At 47.3% G+C, this 18519-nt stretch overlaps 1 long non-coding RNA gene across 1 annotated transcript; it reads right to left on the reverse strand.

Moving 5' to 3' along the window:
• Positions 1 to 1101: 1101 nt before the first annotated feature.
• Positions 1102 to 18003, reverse strand: LOC115637699. Its single transcript, XR_003997330.1, has 3 exons — positions 17993 to 18003; positions 13529 to 13541; positions 1102 to 1171 (listed from the first exon to the last, which is right to left on the reverse strand). It is a non-coding gene; the product is annotated as an uncharacterized LOC115637699 (long non-coding RNA).
• Positions 18004 to 18519: the final 516 nt, after the last annotated feature.

An 18519-nucleotide genomic window follows, 5' to 3' on the forward strand; every position in this document is an offset into this window, starting at 1 on the left:
TTAACCCTTTCTTTTTCATCAAAGGTTGTTGCTTAGACAAAAGAGACTGATATTTTGCCTCCAAAAGGAGGCAAATTAATTAAGCTTGTTTTGCATAATCACTCAGTTCCAGTTTCAGTATAAATGCTTGTTTTAATTTCTTGTTCTTTCTTGTGTTTAATCAATCAGCTTTAGATTGAGTGCTTTTGTTTGCCACGGAGTCAAGTGAACCAAGGCCTCTGTTTAAATATATACACATCCATACATAAAAACCCAAACCTAAACATCACTGCTTTAGTGTTAGACAGCCACAGAGTTTATAAACACTTCTAACACTTTTGGCCTTTGAGACTGATACAACAGAGCTGAAAAAGAAAACAAAAAGTGTCTTGAGTTTAGATTTGGATTCAGTACAAAGTCCTTTGGCAGCTCTTCAACTGGCACGTAACCTTGTTTCCAGCTGCCCAGCTGAATTCATGTCCAGATCTAGCATTTCTGGGGTCTGCATTATCATTCCGATGTGTTGTTCATCTCTCCTGCTACTCTGTAGGGTGGTGGCTGAGTGCTGTCAAACAGCTGCTGCATGAAGCATGCTTCTACAGTACGATGTTACTGAGCTCCCTGTGGGGGTATCAGCCTTTATTGCACGGCCATCCTCCTCTTCTCTACATGGGAACCTCCAAAAAGGGATTGGTAGAAGCATATGTAATCAAGCCCACTGCAGGGCATTTGCAGGTTTTGAAACTTTGTCACCAAATCATAGGATCTGGTATTTGAGCTAAAGGGCTAACTTCATGAGCTAGTAGCCGGCAGCTTCTACACGTCGGGCCCAAAGCTGAGGTGCAGAACACATTCTATGAGCAGTTCCAAATATCTTCATGGTTAATCACTTGACTGGGAGTCAGTGCTGCTGGCTTTGATCCCCAGTTCTACTGCAGACTCCTTATATAACCTTGAACAAGTTGCTTCTACCCTTTGTATTCAGTTTTCCCCATCTGCAAAGTGGGAATAACAGTCCTGAGCCAGCTTGCAGTGGGCTTATGAGTGTCGTCAGACACGCCCGGTGTGGTGCTTTGCTCTGTTCAGTGTTGATAACAGTCGACTGTGTGAGTGTGTTCCCTCTGTGTGCTGCTCCGGCTCTGCAGGTCGCTGGCACAGCAGACTCCAAGAGGACCCCCAATGACCACAGACTCTAGTAAGGTACTGTCATAAACAGATGGTTAAAGGGTTAAGAAGTTCAGTGAACCTGGCTGACACTTGACCAGAGGACCAATGGGGAGACAAGATACTTTCAAATCTCTGTGGAGGGAAGTATTTGTTTGTGCTGTTTGTTTTGTTTGTTGTTCGCTCTTGGGGCTAAGAGGGATCAGACGTGCACCCCAGGTTTCTCCAATCTTTCTGAAACAGTCTCTTATGTTCAAAATAGTAAGTACTAGCTAGAAAAGGCAGATTAGTCTTATGTTTGTTTTCTTAACTTGTGAATGTGTATTTTGCCTCTGTTTGCTGTAACTTTGAATTTCAGGCTGGGGGGAGGGAGTCCCTCTAGGCTATATGAATTTGAATACTCTGTAAACATTTTCTATCCTAATTTAACAGAGATAATTTTTACTTTTTCTTTCTTTAATTAAAAGCTTTCTTTTTTAAGAACCTGACTGATTTTTTTCCTTGTTTAAGATCCAAGGGGATTGGGTCTGAACTCACCAGGGATTGGTGGGGGGAAAGGAGGGAGCGGGGAAGGTTAATTCCTCTCTGTTTTAAGATCCAAGGAGTTTGGATCAGTGTAGCCTCTCAGGGTACCCAGGGAGGGGAAAGTCTGGGAGGGGGAAAGGAGAGAGGATGGTTTATTTCTCCTCGTTTTAAGACCCAAGGGGTTTGGGTCTTGGGTTCCCCAGGGAAGGTTTTGGGGGAACAGAAAATGTGCCAAACACTGTATTTTGGCTGGTGGCGGCTCTATCAGATCTAAGATAGGAATTAAGCTTCGAAGGGTACATGCAGGTCCCCACTTTTAGGACGCTAAAGTTCAAAGTGGGAAAAATACCTTGATAGGTACAAAGACACCTGGGCCAGGTTTCTTGTTGAAGAGAAACACAGTCTCCAGCTCCCCGATTCCGATATCCAAGGTGCTGCTAGCTAGTACATATATGCTCCCTGACAATGGACCAGTTCAGACAAAGACACATAGGCCAGACAAAGACACCGCCCCAGGGATGCCTTCTTATACACAGGTACGAACAAGTTACACAGCACTCCTGACATATTGAGAGGCAACCCCTCTACGCAGTAAGTCGCCGCCTCTCACCTTGTACACGTTGGTTTGAACAAAACAACTTTATCCATCATATTACTCTTTTGACCCTGTCTTTAGGATGGGTCAGCTTATTCCTTATTTTCTGTGTGGAATGTGCCAGTATCCGACTGTTCTGATATCCAGTGTCCAGTTCCTTTTAGCTATGTCCCTTTCTGTAGCATCAGCCCTTTCCTTGCCAGCTCCTGTGAGCAAGGCCTGCCTCTGGCTCCCAGCTTAACTTTGCTTTATGTTAGCAAAGTCTTGACCATTACTTTAGTTCAGGGCCTTAGGCCTCAAAGCAGGCCTCTGATACAAGGGTTTATGTTTCAGGGCCTTCTCTTACTACAGTGAGGCACAATTCATTATTATTCCTATCCCAGTAGCACCCTGGAGGGCCCAGAGAAGATCAGGGCACCACTGTGCTTGGTGCTGTACATATTGAGACAGTCTCTGCCCTGAACAGAGCAAAATGTAAATATACAAGCAGGGCCGGTGCAAGGATGTTTCGCACCCTAGGTGAAACTTCCACCTTGAGCCCGCGCCCCCGCCCTGAGGCGCTGCCCCAAGCACAGCAGTCAGGCAGCCTTCGGCGGTGCGCCTGTGGGAGGTCGGCCAATCCCGTGGCTTCAGCGTACCCACCACCGAATTGCTGCCGAATCCATGGGACCGGCGGACCTCCTGCAGGCAAGCAGCCGAAGGCTGCCTGATTGCCACCCTCGCAGGGACCAGCAAGGCGCCCACGCGTCTTGCCGCCCCAGGCACCCACTTGGAGTGCTGGTGCCTGGAGCCACCACTGGATGGGAGACTGCTCTCCCATTGGCTTAATAACTCCACCTCTGCAAGAGATGGTAACTCTATTGACAGGAGAAGCTCTCATGCTGACATAGCGCTGTCTACGCAGTGGATTAAGATCGGTATAACTATGTCACACGGGTGTGGATTTTTCACACTGCTGCATGATGTAGTTACACCAAAGTGAGTGTATAGTGTAGACTTGAACTAACAGTTATCTTTTTTCCAATCCATGTTATGTTACATAGCATATATCAAGACCATAGTTTCTTAAAATCTAACTGTATATTATGTAATAAAAGACACAAAATAAATATCCTGCAACAAAAAACAGGTGCTGGGTTTCACCCCAGATATTGCTGCATCTGCATGATGGGAATAGCAATTCTTGTGCATGCAGTTAGACAGTATTTATGAGCATTTGCAAAGCTCTTTGGGATCTTTTGGATGAAAGGTGCTCTGTGACACAGGGCAGTTGTATTAACTCCTTGTGACTCATGAACCATTCTGGCTTGGCAAGCTACTTCCCAGGATAGCTCTGGAGGGTCCTTGTCCCGTTGAAGTCAATGTTTAAAGCACCACTGACTTCCTTTGGAGCAAGCTTGACCACAAATGTATGGAGCAATATCCTGAGAGATGCTGAAGGCTGTATTCTCAGTACCTCTCAGGGGATTTGGTGCTTGAAAGGGTTTGCTCCTGGTCCATTTGATCCCAGAAGTACAGAATTGGACCCCAAGAGAACACAAAACAATGGCAAGCTTCAGAACATAAGCTGCATCCTCAGCTGTTACAGGCCGGCATAGATTCACTGAAGTCACTGGAATGATGTAGATTTATACCAGCAGAAGATCTAGCCACTTTTCTACCATCTTCCCTGGCTCTGGCTCTGGCACAGTCTGCACCATCAATGTTAAGTTTCACACAGATAGGTTTTGCAGCAGTTGATCTTCATTGGATCAAATGTCTTTATTCTTCAGCATCTCTCACACATTGTAATCCATTTGCTGGCACCAGGGTCATTTGGATTAGAGTGTGATTTAAACTCTCAAGCTGATTGCATTGGTCCTTTTGCCACTAGATTTTTTCTGGGGCAACAAAACAGGCCCAACAGATACCCTCTTCTTGCACCAAGTACTTGGTCATTTCATACTTAAAATCAGCATTTGCTTTTTTGTAAGCAGAGTAATTCTAATGAGGTGGAATGTCATCACTCACCTACAGCCCTTCCTTTTTCAGTGGGAAAAAAGAGAGAGAGAGAAAATTTCAACCAGCTGTATTTGTGACTAGAAATACAACGGTTCAATGTCTTGTTGGCAGCCGGTATCAAGCAGAGTGCCCCAGGGGTCGGTGCTGGGACCGGTTTTGTACAACATCTTCATTAATGATCTGGATGATGGGATGTTCGTGGATGACATTAAACTGGGGGGAGAGGTAGATACACTCATAGGAGGGTAGGGTCCAGAGGGACCTAGACAAAGTGGAAGATTGGGCCAAAAGAAACCTGATGAGGTTCAACAAGGACAAGTGCAGAGTCCTGCACTTAAGATGGAAGAATCCCATGTACCACTAAAGGTTGGGGACCGACTGGCTAAGCAGCAGCTCTGCAGAAAAGGACCTGGGGATTACAGTGGATGAGAAGCTGGATATGAGTCAGCAGTGTGCCCTTGTTGCCAAGAAGGCTAACGGCATATTGGGCTGCATTAGCAGGAGCATTGCCAGCAGATCGAGGGAAGAGATTATTCCTCTTTTCTTAGCAACAGACCTAAGTCTTATCACACATCTGCCCACCTTTATTTGAATGACACTCCTTCTGATCTGACAGCTCAGGCATTGTCAGTTTCATCTAGAACAATTTACAAACTTGGAACCTAACCCTATAAACACTTAATCATTTGATCAGTCCCACTGAAGACAATGGGACTATTTGCATATCTGTGGACTACTTTTGTGGTAAAAGTTTCAGGAGTCTGTTCCGTTCCTATAAAGGAAATTGAAGCTCCCATTGAAATGCAGTGTTTAGGTACAATATCATAATGCAGTTTAGGATACAGTTCTACTTAAAATTTGTTTTTTAATAAGTCAGACATATGCTGAAATGGCTCCTCACCCAACTCCCATATAAACAGACTGAAATACTACACATTTGGGGGGGGGGGAAAGTGAATAGTTAAACATGTTGATGTTTGCATATACAAACACCCATTTCATCACTGTACTGGAAAATATAACTGAACTTAATTTTCTATGGAATTTGAAGAAAGTTTAACAGTTCTAATTGTTTTCTGTGTTAATCAGCGTGAACCTGAAAAAAATTACATGCCTTCTCAGAGACAAGAATCAGTTCACACTTACTGAAAAAGAATTCCTTCCAACTGGTGTTCAGAAGAGTGTTACAAGACACATAGCAGAGGGTGGAGATGTTAGGTAATAAAGCAAGTCCTCACTCACCTCTCCAACACCCGAGGTTGCTGCGGAGTTGGAATATGGGCCCACAATTCTGTCAGAGACCAGACACAAATGCGTTGATCAACGGGCACACACTACCCCAAAAGCTTTAGAATAAGTGTGGCCCCTTTATTAGGGGTGGGCATCAATATTTATACACAGAAGTAAACAAAGTGATTAACAAAAGATAATGGTCATGCATAATCAATCAAGATTTTACAGGAAGAGCAAGTTTAACAAGTAAATGCATAGAGATAAAGGCTAATGGCTACTTGAGGAAGGGGGTGTCATGAGTAGTTTGCAGGTCAGTGCTTTGTTCAAAAAAGGTTCAGAAAGGATTATGCAGAGACGGCCAGTCTGGGTGTTTTTTGGCTCCAAAGTTCACCAAAAGTTTAGACCCAACATTCCTCCATTTGTAGCTTTGAGATAACTATTAATCAAAAAGCTACACCCTATTTCAAGATCTCAAGGGCCGCTTGGCAATTTCAGCCTGGGCCAATTCGAAGAGAGTAAGGCTTTTAGCTGAAGTGGGAAAAGAATAAACTGACTTACATGAGTTTATGAGGGAGGGGACACACTGAATACAGCAACACAGTATTATAAGGACTACCATGGCCCCAACAACACCCACCAAGAGGTTTTTAACCCACCCAAATCCGGGCAGCCAATTCCATAAGGCTCCCCACCAATCATAAGGTGGCTGGCCAGAGGAGTAGTTTTTAGCCATTTCCCTTAGGTGTTTGGTACGTTGAAAAGTGTCAGAGTAGGTGTCATTTACAAAAACACAGCATTCTTCATTTATGAGGGCGCAAGTTCCTCCCTGGGCTGCTAACATCATATCTAAAGCCATTCTGTTTTGCAAAGCCAACTGGCGCAGCTGGGACATTTCCCCGGCCTGGTTTTCAAATAGGGTTGCAGTTTCATTGGTCAAAGATTCTAATAGTCCCTGTAGACGGATGATAGCACCCTTCAAGCTAGTGTGACCAGCCCACCGCTGCCAGGACAAACCATCACGGAGATTAATATCTCTGTCAGTTTCACGGATGTTACGAACGTGGGGAAAATGAGGGGGGGTGAGGGAGATCCGAGAAGGCGGTGCTAGCCATGCCAAATAACATGACCCTGCCCAATCAGGGGAGAGGAAATAATAAGCCTTGGGCCCGCACACCCAGTATGTTCCATATAATGCGTTTTGGGTATTCCATTTCTCAAAGTAGGAGGTAACCCACCGCCCGTTGTACCACTGTTCCCCTGGTAACGCAGAGGGGTCGTTGTGTGAACTGCAGAGGCACAATTTGGTAGTGTTGTCCTCAAAGGGCAGTGTAGTACTGCTTGAGCAGTTGTAGAAGGCAATTGTGTATCCTTTAACAATTAGTTGGACACCCTCGAGCTCTGAGCAGGGCTTTTTTAAAAACTGACTCTGAAAACCTGCCCCTCCATGAAAAAGTTGAAAAGGTTGGATCGGGGTGAGGGATCCACATATGGGATAAGTGGGATGCGCAAGGCTTGAAGCCAAGATTTTTACTAAAGGCGGTGCCATTAAAATATATGTTGCATTTACTTGTTCCCACAAAAGTTGACCCTTTTCTTTAACAAAACACAGTGATCCTGTTTGATTGGTTACCCTGAGATATTTGTTAATTGGCACTTCTGTTTTGTCCCATGTAAGATTGGGTTGGACTGGATCTTTTATTCTAGTCGGTGGCATCCAAGTCATATTAGCAGTGGTTAGGGGAATGGGTGTGAAGGGGAGTCCCTGTGCTGCATTTACTGGAAATTGAGTACATACCCAGCAATCACTTCTATTTCCTAAAATACGAGTTTTAACCTCATGGGAATATCTAATAAAAGCATTATCTTCATAAGCAGAAAATAAACTGAAAAAGCATAAAAAACATACAGTTGTCAAAATAAAGGGTCCTCTCATTTTTTTCGAGTTAATTTAAGTCTAATGTCTGAGAGAGGTAAGCTGGTCCACTGGTCGAAGGCAGTGTCCTCAGTGGTGACAAGAGCTGCTGGTCCGTCACTGTGGTCCACTACGGCTGGCTTGACGTGGGAGTGGTGGATCCAAGATTTGCGTCCTTCCAGGAACACTGCAGTCTGGGTTGTCAAAAGAACCTGGTGGGGTCCAGTAAACCTTGGCTGGAGGGTGTCGTCACGAACGAACTTTTTGGCCCAGACGAAGTCCCCTGGTTGGAACGGGTGGATTTGTTCCTCCAGCGGCACGGTCTGGGAAAACTGCGAGGCTTTCCAAAGGGTACGGAGGCGAGCCTGTAGGGAGAGAAACTGACACGCAGTCATATGATCCCCTCCCAATAGTGAAACATCAGCACGTGGTAGCGCCCCGCCTTTGAAAGGGGGGTGTCCATAGAGCAGTTCAAAGGGGGATAATCCCAATGCGCGGGTTGGGCGAGTACGAAGGTGAAACAGGACCAAGGGAAGTACCTGAGGCCACTTTAATCCTGTTTCCTGACAGTATTTAGCCAATGTAAACTTAAGTTCCCTATTCATACGCTCAACTTTCCCGCTAGACTGGGGGTGGTAGGGTGTATGAAAGGAGTGTGAAATGCCCAGTCCTTGTTCTAAATGGCCAAGGACATGACCAGTAAAGTGAGGTCCGCGATCTGAGTCGAGCACAAGAGGGATGCCAAAACGGGGTACAATATCTCTAAGGAGAATCTTCGCCACTGTGGCAGCAGTACAATTAGCAGTAGGAAAAGCTTCGACCCAGGAAGTCAGAGGGCAAACCAAAACAAGGAGGTGCTTTTTTCCAAAAGCCTTTGGCATATCTGCAAAATCAATTTGAAGATGTTGAAATGGAGCAGCAGGCGGAGGTCTTCCACCCTTAATTTTGTTAAGAGGTGGAGCAGGTCCATTACGCTGACATGTGCTGCATGCTTTCACTATTGATAGGCAATAGGGTTGAATGCCTGGAGCATACCAAAAGCGAGCGATAGTGTCCACGAGGGCGTGCGTGCCGTAGTGACCCCCTTTATCATGGTGCCAGCGAACTGCCACAGGGTATGTGGAGCGAGGGAGGCAGGCTCGGCCATCTGGCATAAGCCAGGTCCCTTTGACCAGAGTGGCCCCGAGGCTTTCCCATGATTTTAGTTCAGCAGCGGGTACTGGTACGGGGTGCGGTGGAGTAAAGGAGGAGGTTGCAATAGCCAATGTGGGCATGGCTAAAGGTAAGGTGGCAGCCTTCTTGGCGGAGGTGTCAGCCAGGGCATTCCCACGGGTAACGGGGCTGCTATCTTTAGTATGGGCCCGGCAGTGAACTACAGCCAGGACGGAGGGTTTTTGGAGGGCGTCCAAAAGCTTGTGGATGAGGGGGAGGTGCTGAATGGGTTTACCGGCAGCTGTCTGGAAACCTCGAAACTTCCAGAGGTGGATATGACAATGCACAACTCCAAAAGCATATTTGCTATCAGTAAAAATGGTAACGGTCTTACCAGCGGCCAACTGGCAAGCTCGGGCCAGGGCATAGAGTTCAGCGGCTTGGGCTCCCCAGTTGCCTGGCAGTGAGGCGGCCTCTTGAATGTCCCATTCAGAGGTGACAGCATAACCAGTGAAACGCTTGCCATCAACATAGAAGGAGCTTCCGTCCGAGAAGAGGATGCAATCGGGGTTGTCCAGTGGCACGTCAAACAGGTTGTCTCTTATCTGTAAGATGCTGGAAACTACTTCCACACAGTCGTGCTGGTCCTGGGGGACTGGCAGGTCAGGAAGCAAGGTAGCTGGATTAAGGGGTCCACACCTTTTAAAAATTAGGTTAGTGTCTTCTAAGAGTTCGGCCTCTAGCTGTTGCTGACGATGGGCCGAAAAGACTTGGGTTGTGCCCCTACGCAGAAGGGCTGACAAGGCATGAGAGGTCCAAACCGTGGTAAAATGACCCAGGGTTAGGCTTTTTGCCTTTGTGATCAGCAGGGCAGCTGCTGCCAGAGTCCGGGTGCAGGATGGGGTTCCCTGAGCGACAGGGTCGATTTGCTGAGAGTAAAAAGCAAGCGGGAAATGGTGGGGCCCGCTCAGCTGGGTAAGGACACCACTAGCAATTCCGCCCCTCTCGTGGACAAAAAGGTGAAAGGGTTTGCTGTAATTGGGGGGGCGGAGAGACATGGAGGAGGCCACACTGTCCTTGAGTAACTGAAAGGCTTGAATAGTGTCCGGGGACCACTGCAAAGGGTCAGGAGCAAGGTTAGCAGTGAGTCGGTGGAGCGGTTTGCTTAACTCCCCGCAGGACGGCAACCAGGGGCGACAGAAGCCAATTAATCCTAAGAAACCTCGAAGTTGTTTCTTGGTGTTCGGTAGAGGGCAGTTTTGAATAGTCTTTATGCGGGCTGGGTCCATCTGTCTTCCTTCTGGGGTTAACAGGAAGCCCAGATATCGGACCTTCTGTGAGACCCACTGAATCTTTTTAGGGTCTACCTTGTGGCCTCTGGTGTGTAGGTATAATAAAAGTGCCTTACCATCGATGCGGAGGGCAGCTTCTTCGCGATTACCTAATAGGATGTCATCTACGTATAGGACCAATGTGGATCCCTGCGGACTGGTGAAACCTTCCAAGTCGTGGCGGAGGCACTGGCTGAAAATCGTGGGGCTGTCTCTGTAGCCTTGAGGAAGTCGTTGCCAGACATAACTTTGTCCCTCCCAGGTGAAACCAAAGAGATACTGAGAGTCTGGGTGCACAGGAATGCTGAAAAAAGCTGATTTTAAGTCAATAACAGTGAACCACTCAGCATCCCAGGGGATTTGGCTGATGATAGTAGCTGGGTCAGGAACTACTGCATGAAGAGGGACCACATACTGATTAACAACTCGTAGATCCTGTACAAAGCGCCAACGAACAGGGTCTCCGTCCTTTTTAGGAGGCTTTTTGACAGGCAGTATAGGGGTGTTACAGGGAGTGCGCTGAGGGCGGACTAGCTTTTGTGCAATGAATCCCTCAATAATGGGGCGGATGCCCTCCCGGGCTTCCAGCGACAGGGGGTATTGAGGGACTGACGGGGGGGTTAAGGAAGGCTTTACCTGAATCCTTACGGGCTCTGCCGAAAGGAGCAGGCCAACATCAGTGTCAGAAATTCCCCAGAGGGTTGAAGGCAAGTCAGTGAGGTCAGGGGAGAGAGAGGGGGGTGTTTCCCAATTACCCTGAGTAGGGGCCGAATCTCCTAACACTGTCATCAATAATCCTACCCCTTCAGGAGTGCAGGTTAAAGTAGCCTCAAGCTTACAGAGTAAATCCCGGCCCATCAAAGGGATCGGACAAGCTGGGGAAAAAAGAAAACGGTGAGAAAAACATTTATCAGCATAAATAACATTCAAAGGCAAAGTGAGTCCCAGAGACTGTGGGTTGCCCTCCACCCCAGTCGCAGTTTTAACCTTAGAGGATAGCCAGGGAGAGGGGGCATGATTTAAAAGAGAGAAAGTAGCCCCAGTATCAATGAGGAAAGAGACAGGCAGTCCCTGGACTGAAAGGGTTAAACGAGGCTCTTCGCTGGGAGGAGAGAAAGTGAGAAAGGAGCCGGCTAAAGACATTAAGGAAATAAGACCATCACACTGTTTGCCTTCGCCCCCGGGGTACCGTCATTGAGGAGGCTGAGTTTGCTGCGGCTGCTGCTGTTTTCCATAGTTGATCCAGGCCTGGGGGATGGGCTGAGCTGGTGGTGCAGGGGTGTATTCCTCACTTGTGTAAGCATCTGCGGATGCAGCCAGACCTTCTGGGCGTCCCCAGGGGCATTCACGTTTAAAGTGACCAGGCTGTCCGCACTGAAAACAATTTCCTGATGGCTGGGGTCGCCAGGACCCTCTTCCCCGGGCACCCTGGAATCCCCTGCCACGGCCACGGCCTTTGCCTCGAACACCACCGTGAAAAGCTAAAGCCATCAGCTTATATTCTTCCTTTTTCTCTTTCTTTTTACTACTTTCCCTTTCTTTCTCCCAGGCAAAATCAGCTACTTCCAACACTGAAGTGACTGACTCACCTCCCCAACCAGGGCGAAACTTTAAGAAGTAATCCCTTACAGGGGGCACCGACTGATTCACAAAAAATGAAATAAGAGTAGGGTGGTCTGCTTCTCTCTCAGGATCCATCTGAGTGAACATTCGGGCCCCCTCCAATAGCCTCGACCAGAACTTTCTGGGCGGCTCATCAGATTCCTGCCGAATCTGCATGAACTTAGCCTGATTAGGCGAGCGGCGAGCCATTTTCTTGAGTCTCTCTAACAATCGCTCTCTATCTGTTCGCAGCTGAGTCAGCCTTAGCTGAGTCCAGTCTAGGGGATTCCAGCCAGCGGCCAGATCCCGCCTATCCATCCAAGTAACATTAGCTGCATTGCTATCTCCCCATGTCCTTTCTGCCATTCACAATCTACTACGTTCTTCTCCAGTCAAAACTCTACTTAACAACTGATCCACATCCGTATAAGTAGGATTATAACTTAAAAACAATCTTTCTAGAAGTTCTATGATCTTTCGGGGATTTTCCCCAAAAGACCCTGACAACTGTCCCCACTCTTTTAAATCCCATTCTAGCCATCCTTTATATTCCACAATACTAGCATGTTGCAATTGTCCATCATTGCTCATATAAGGTTGATCGTGCACCTGTAAAGGCATCTCTATAACCATACTTTTATTATTCGCAAGAGATTTGACAGAGACATCCTCTAGGCTATCCTCAGGGGGGGGGCATGCACCCTGCTGTACCTGCTTGGACCTAAGCCTAGTAACTACTCCTCCCGAGGTTGGCCCCTCCAATTCCTCCTCATCCTTCTGCACAAATTCCAATCTGGGATCCTGCAGATTCCCCTCTGCTACAAGGAGAGAGTTCCCCTGCGGAGGAGGAATAGGGGCAGGTGCAGAGGGGACCAGCTGACGAGTCAAAACACGCCGTGGTCTACACCCTTCATCGAAATAACCTGGAGGGGGTTCACTCTCGGGAGAGTACCTGACTGCCATAATTTTTAAAGATTTCCACAGCTCTGCTGCTGTGTCCCAACAAAACCAGTAACATAACTGTCCCGGATGGTCTTTTTCGATCTGGCTCTTTACTCCTCTTAAGGCAGCCTGCTCGAAAGAGCCATACGAAGGCCACCTCATCTCCGAGTCGGCCAATACCGCGGTATACCCAGTCCAATTCCTTACACATAGTGTGTACAACTTCTTCCTAGACATTCCTGTCTGTACTGGGAGTTTCCCTTCATTCCATAACTTATTTACAATCCCCAACGGACTCTCAAGAGGCACGCTAGTCCCTTGACCCATGGTGTCTGACAGGAGCCCTCCAACTGGCGTTTACCCTGCTGTCCAATACACGACCTCTCAATATTGAATTGGCTAGGAGAAATCTCCTGTGGCGCCTTGCCAATTCATATATGAGTGGTCTGACCACTGGACAGAGGTACCGCACCAGAAGGAATCCCGGACGAGCCCCCAAATTGTTAGGTAATAAAGCAAGTCCTCACTCACCTCTCCAACACCCGAGGTTGCTGCGGAGTTGGAATATGGGCCCACAATTCTGTCAGAGACCAGACACAAATGCGTTGATCAACGGGCACACACTACCCCAAAAGCTTTAGAATAAGTGTGGCCCCTTTATTAGGGGTGGGCATCAATATTTATACACAGAAGTAAACAAAGTGATTAACAAAAAATAATGGTCATGCATAATCAATCAAGATTTTACAGGAAGAGCAAGTTTAACAAGTAAATGCATAGAGATAAAGGCTAATGGCTACTTGAGGAAGGGGGTGTCATAAGTAGTTTGCAGGTCAGTGCTTTGTTCAAAAAAGGTTCAGAAAGGATTATGCAGAGACGGCCAGTCTGGGTGTTTTTTGGCTCCAAAGTTCACCAAAAGTTTAGACCCAACAGAGAGAATACCCTCCCACATTACGACCAGCAAAATTAATTAATTAATTAATTAATTAAATCTCAAAGAGACAGAGGTTCACAGATTTGCAAACCTAAAAACCTGTGTTATGCTTTAAGCCAGCTTAGCACATACCAGGTTTCTGAACATTAAAAAGTTACCTGCAAAGGAACACTGAAGCCCATTAACCTGAATGTGTGCCAGCCAGTATCCTCTCACTGACTAAAGGTGCAGTCACCCCCAAACAGCTAAAAATTAAGCTGGCCCTTTTAGGCTAAACGGAGTCATGTCACTGGCTCCATCTCTGTTGTTACATAACAGACAAAACTCCAGGTGCTGGCACATAGGGTCTCAGGTACGTGGTGTGATTTTTTCAGAATCTCTTTTGGGAAGAGTCAGGTCCATGAAACAGCTGGTACTTATGATTATGCTACAGTATTTCTATGCATCTATATTCATCTTGGTATCTGAAGTTATGAATATTAGCTCTGGTTACTACGTTTGCTCCTGCGGTAACATCCACAAGGTATTTAGCCAGCACATGAAGGGACAAGTCAAGTTGAATGGCCCATTAAGGAACACTTAGCTCACAATGGACCCTGGAAAACGCCTATCTACACTGAATGGACTTTTTGTGAAAGTTCTAACTAGAAGGGGGGTGGGGGTGATTGATGTGTAACTTGCCCATGTGACTCCAAACACCATCTTTCACAATAAGAACAGATTTCTCTTTACTGGGCACTTGGCAGAAGCTAAAAGGTCCTGGCCTGGAAACATCTCCATTTTGCCTCCTTCCTGCTCCAGCCTCTGGACTATGAACATCTACCAAAGGGAGCATTCTAACCACGGGACTGAGGACTTTAAGGTAATCTGGAGCCTTCATATTTCCTTGATCCTTTGCAGATGGATTTATGAGTTGGCTCCGGCACAGAGACTGTTCCAGCCTCATGATTGATTGATGAGTTCTCCCTTGCAATGGACAAAGATCAGGTGTCTGCTGACTTTCTCACATGAGTCAGCAGCCTTTGATACCTGTGGTATAAGCAACCCAGCCCTTGCTTGAGTGGATTTGTTCTTTCCTCTCCAAATGTCAAAGCCTGTTCTCATTGAACTCAATAGCAGAACTCCTTTGATCTCCTTTTGAACAGGAGTTGGCCCCAAGTGATCAGAGAATGTGATTTTGATCAATTGCTTATCTGTCCAGAGACAGTTCTCATGCATGTTCTGCCAGGCTGATTTCGATTGCCCCTTCTGTATGTCATGCTGAGGAAAGTAATAAAACAATTTGGGCTGTAGTTCTCTCAAGATGTACATGGCACACACAGTTCTATGCCTCTTTCCCATCAAACCCAGATGGTGCAGCAGAAAGAAATCCTTAGATAAAGGCAATCTGGCAGAAGCTTAGTCTGGACATAAGGGAGGCACTGATAGGGTGTTAAGGGAAAATGGGGCGATTGTTTTCAATTTGGGCTCCTGCTGGATCCTCAATGACACCTGGAAGTACAGTAAAAGCAGCAAAGTCCTGTGTCACCTTATAGACTAACAGACGTTTTGGAGCATGAGCTTTCGTGGGTGAATACATGCATCTGACGAAGTGGGTATTCACCCACGAAAGCTCATGCTCCAAAACGTCTGTTAGTCTATTAGGTGCCACAGGATTCTTTGCTGCTTCTACAGATCCAGACTAACACTGCTACCCCTCTGATACTGGAAGTACAGGTGGCACCAGGAGCCCAAAGCATCATTTTAGACAGGTAAGGGAGATGTCGGAGGGAACGGAGAGAGTGTGGAGGCCCCGGGCCGGGCACGGGGTGGGAAGGAGTCACATGGAGGATCACATGCCCTCCGTCTTGTCCCTCCCATGAGTGTGGTACCGGCAAGAAATTATTTCTACTTGCACCACTGGTCTTGGCAATGCTTTTTAGGGAGGAGTTTCATTCTGGTCTGTGCCAGAACCAAACATATTTTCACTTGTTATTGTTTATTCTGGGTGAGATTTTCAAAGGATTCGGAGGGCGTTAGCCACCCTAACTCCTATTGATTTTGGGTACCTAACTCTCTTAGTCTCCTTTGAAAATCACAGCCCACTTGCGTTGCAGGAGTGCCGAGAGGCCCAGTGCCGTTGTGCTAGGCACTGTGGGCAACATTTTCAAAAGCACCTAAATGACTTAAGAGCTGAAATCCCATTTATTAAGACTCACTTAGCCTCCTAAGGCCCAGATCCCCAAATGTATTTGGGTACCTAACTGCACCCTCAGCAAGTTTGCAGGTGACACTAAACTGGGAGGAGTGGTAGATATGCTGGAGGGTAAGGATAGGATACAGAGGGGCCTAGACAAATTAGAGGATTGGGCCAAAAGAAACCTGATGAGGTTCAACAAGGACAATTGCCGAGTCCTGCACTTAGGACGGAAGAATCCCATTCACTGTTACAGACTAGGGATCGAATGGCTAGGCAGCAGTTCTGCAGAAAAAGGACCTAGGGGTTACAGTGGATGAATAGCTGGATATGAGTCAGCAGTGTGCCCTTGTTGCCAAGAAGGCTAATGACATTTTGGGCTGTATAATAGGAACATTGTCAGCAGATCGAGGGAAGTGATCATTCCCCTCTATTCGGCATTGGTGAGGCCTCATCTGGAGTACTGTGTCCAGTTTTGGGCCCCACACTACAAGAAGGATATGGAAAAATTGGAAAGAGTCCAGCGGAGGGCAACATAAATGATTAGGGGTGGGAGCACATGACTTATGAGGAGAGGCTGAGGGAACTGGGATTGTTTAGTCTGCAGAAGAGAAGAATGAGGGGGGATTTGATAGCTGCTTTCAACTCCCTGAAAGGGGGTTCCAAAGAGGATGGATCTAGACTGTTCTCAGTGGTGGCAAATGACAGAACAAGGAGCAATGGTGTCAAGTTGCAGTAGGGGAGGTTTAGGTTGGATATGAGGAAACACTATTTCACTAGGATGGTGGTGAAGCACTGGAATGGGTTACCTGGGGAGGTGGTGGAATCTCCTTCCTTAGAGATTTTAAGGTCATGCCTGACAAAGTCCTGGCTGGGATGATTTAGCTGGGAATTGGTCCTGCTTTGAGCAGGATGTTGGACTAGATGACCTCCTGAGGTCCCTTCCAACCCTGATATTCTATGATTCTATGATTTCAGCAGGAGTTAGGCACCTAAATACCTTTGAGGATCTGGCCTAACAGCCTAACTCTCTTTTGAAAATGAGACTAAGCCACTTAGGATTTTTTGAAAATTTTACCCTGTACATACGTCACTTCACAGGGGAGAACTTCACTCCCTGGTTACTGTATTTTCCCTAATTTCGATTGCCATCAAATATGAGATCTTGTGGATTGTGGTGTCACAAATCTCCATGAAGGTGCCTTCCTGACAAGGAGATTACATAATACAGAGTTCCTTACTTCCTAACTAGGAGCCAACTCTCTGTGCACCATGTAAAGCTTGTTTGAGATGTACTTTAGTGCTGACGAATTCTTTCCTCATTCTGCTTAATGGTCCTTTGCACCCCACACAAAGCCTGGAAAGGTTACAATGGGTAAGTGAGCCAATTAACTGCCCAGGCTGCACCTGGAGAAGGAGACAGGAGCTAATTAGAAAAGGCTCATCTGGGCAGGAACAGCTGGGGCCTATATAAACCGGGAAGCTGACCATAGATGGGGCTGGAGCTGCAGTTGCTCCCTGAGAGGAGAGAGTGTGGCTTGGTATGCCCAGAGAAGGGGGAGAACCAGAGAGGTAGGCAAAGCTCAGGGGAAAAGCAGTGAGGTATAGGATAGGTCAGACCTTGGCTGCGAGAGGGCCCCTGAGCCTGGGTCCCCCTACCGGCCGCTGATGAAGGAGCACTGGTGGGGCAATGAGCAGGAAGACTGCCTGAGCCCATTTCCCAAGAGGGACTGTTATACCCTGGAAGGGTGGAACGTGTACGGTGACTTGGCTGGAGTCATGGAGAATAGGCTGCAGTTCCTGGAGTGAGAGGGGTCTGCAAGATGAGAGGATGGCAGGAGAGATGCTGCCAGGAGGATGCGATACCTGGCCAGTGCTGATCCCCAGGATGGCCAGCAGGAGGCGCCACTCTGTGACAGGTCCCTATGGTGTCTGGGGGGACTCTTACATTATGGCAATTCCGTTGTGAGATGTAATGGGGTCAGCATGTGAATCTCATGAGTGCCCCCTTTTCTTTGGCTGATAGAGCCTGCAAACAGTTCCTTTCACGGGGGCGGGGGGGTGCACCTCTTGTGGATGGCCCTCTTTCTCTCAGTTAAGTGTGATCTTGCTTTTCTTTTTTGGTGTTACATCAGGGTGGTACCTGCCTCTCACAAACACACACAAACACACACCTGCTGCTGGTTCTCCACAGCACACATGCTGGACCCCCTTCCGGGGTATACGGTCAGGTCTTTCTCAGCCCTGGTATTGGGGAGTAGCTCTAAGAGTTATTCCCTGAGGCAGCTGAGGTCCTTTTCAGCAGCCCTTCCTGGCCTCAGTCTGTAAGCAGACTAGCAGGGCTTGGTACCCTTGGCTGGTCTGGCCAGGTCCTGGGCTCAGCCCCTGGGCTCAGCCTGCCCACCCTGATCTTTTCATGGTCCTGCTGCTACTCGATCCAGCCAACCAGGCACCCAGTCTTCAGCAGCCGTAGGTGCTTAAAATGTAATTAGATTAAAATAAATACTCTCATGCTTTATGACACATAAGGAAACCCAGTGTTTCCACCTCCCTCTGCTTAATGACACATTTCTTGCTCTGTTATCGTCTGTTTCCATGGCACTGACATCTTTCTCAATGTGTATGTGTGTGTCATTCATTGACCTTCTCTTTTCCACCTTCCACCAAGTGGTGGCCAGTCAAGGGTTCATCTAAAAACCTGGGTTTTTAACATCTGCACAGCATGCCCATACCACAGAAGCCTTCCTTCTTGAATCCTTGTCTCTACAGTCTGCTAGTTCTCCTTTGTGGTTATTTCTACATGGAACCTAAACACCCACGACTGGTCTCTGCCAGCCAACTCAGGTTTGTGAGGCTCAGGGTAAGGGACTGTTTAATTGTGGTGTAGACATTAAGACTTGAGCTCTGAGATTTCCCTTCCCTCAAGGGTCCCAAAACCCAGGCTCCAGCCCCAGCCTGAATGTCTACACTGCA

The sequence above is a fragment of the Gopherus evgoodei genome, chromosome 20, assembly GCF_007399415.2.
Source record: "Gopherus evgoodei ecotype Sinaloan lineage chromosome 20, rGopEvg1_v1.p, whole genome shotgun sequence".
Classification (NCBI taxonomy): Eukaryota; Metazoa; Chordata; order Testudines; family Testudinidae; genus Gopherus; species Gopherus evgoodei.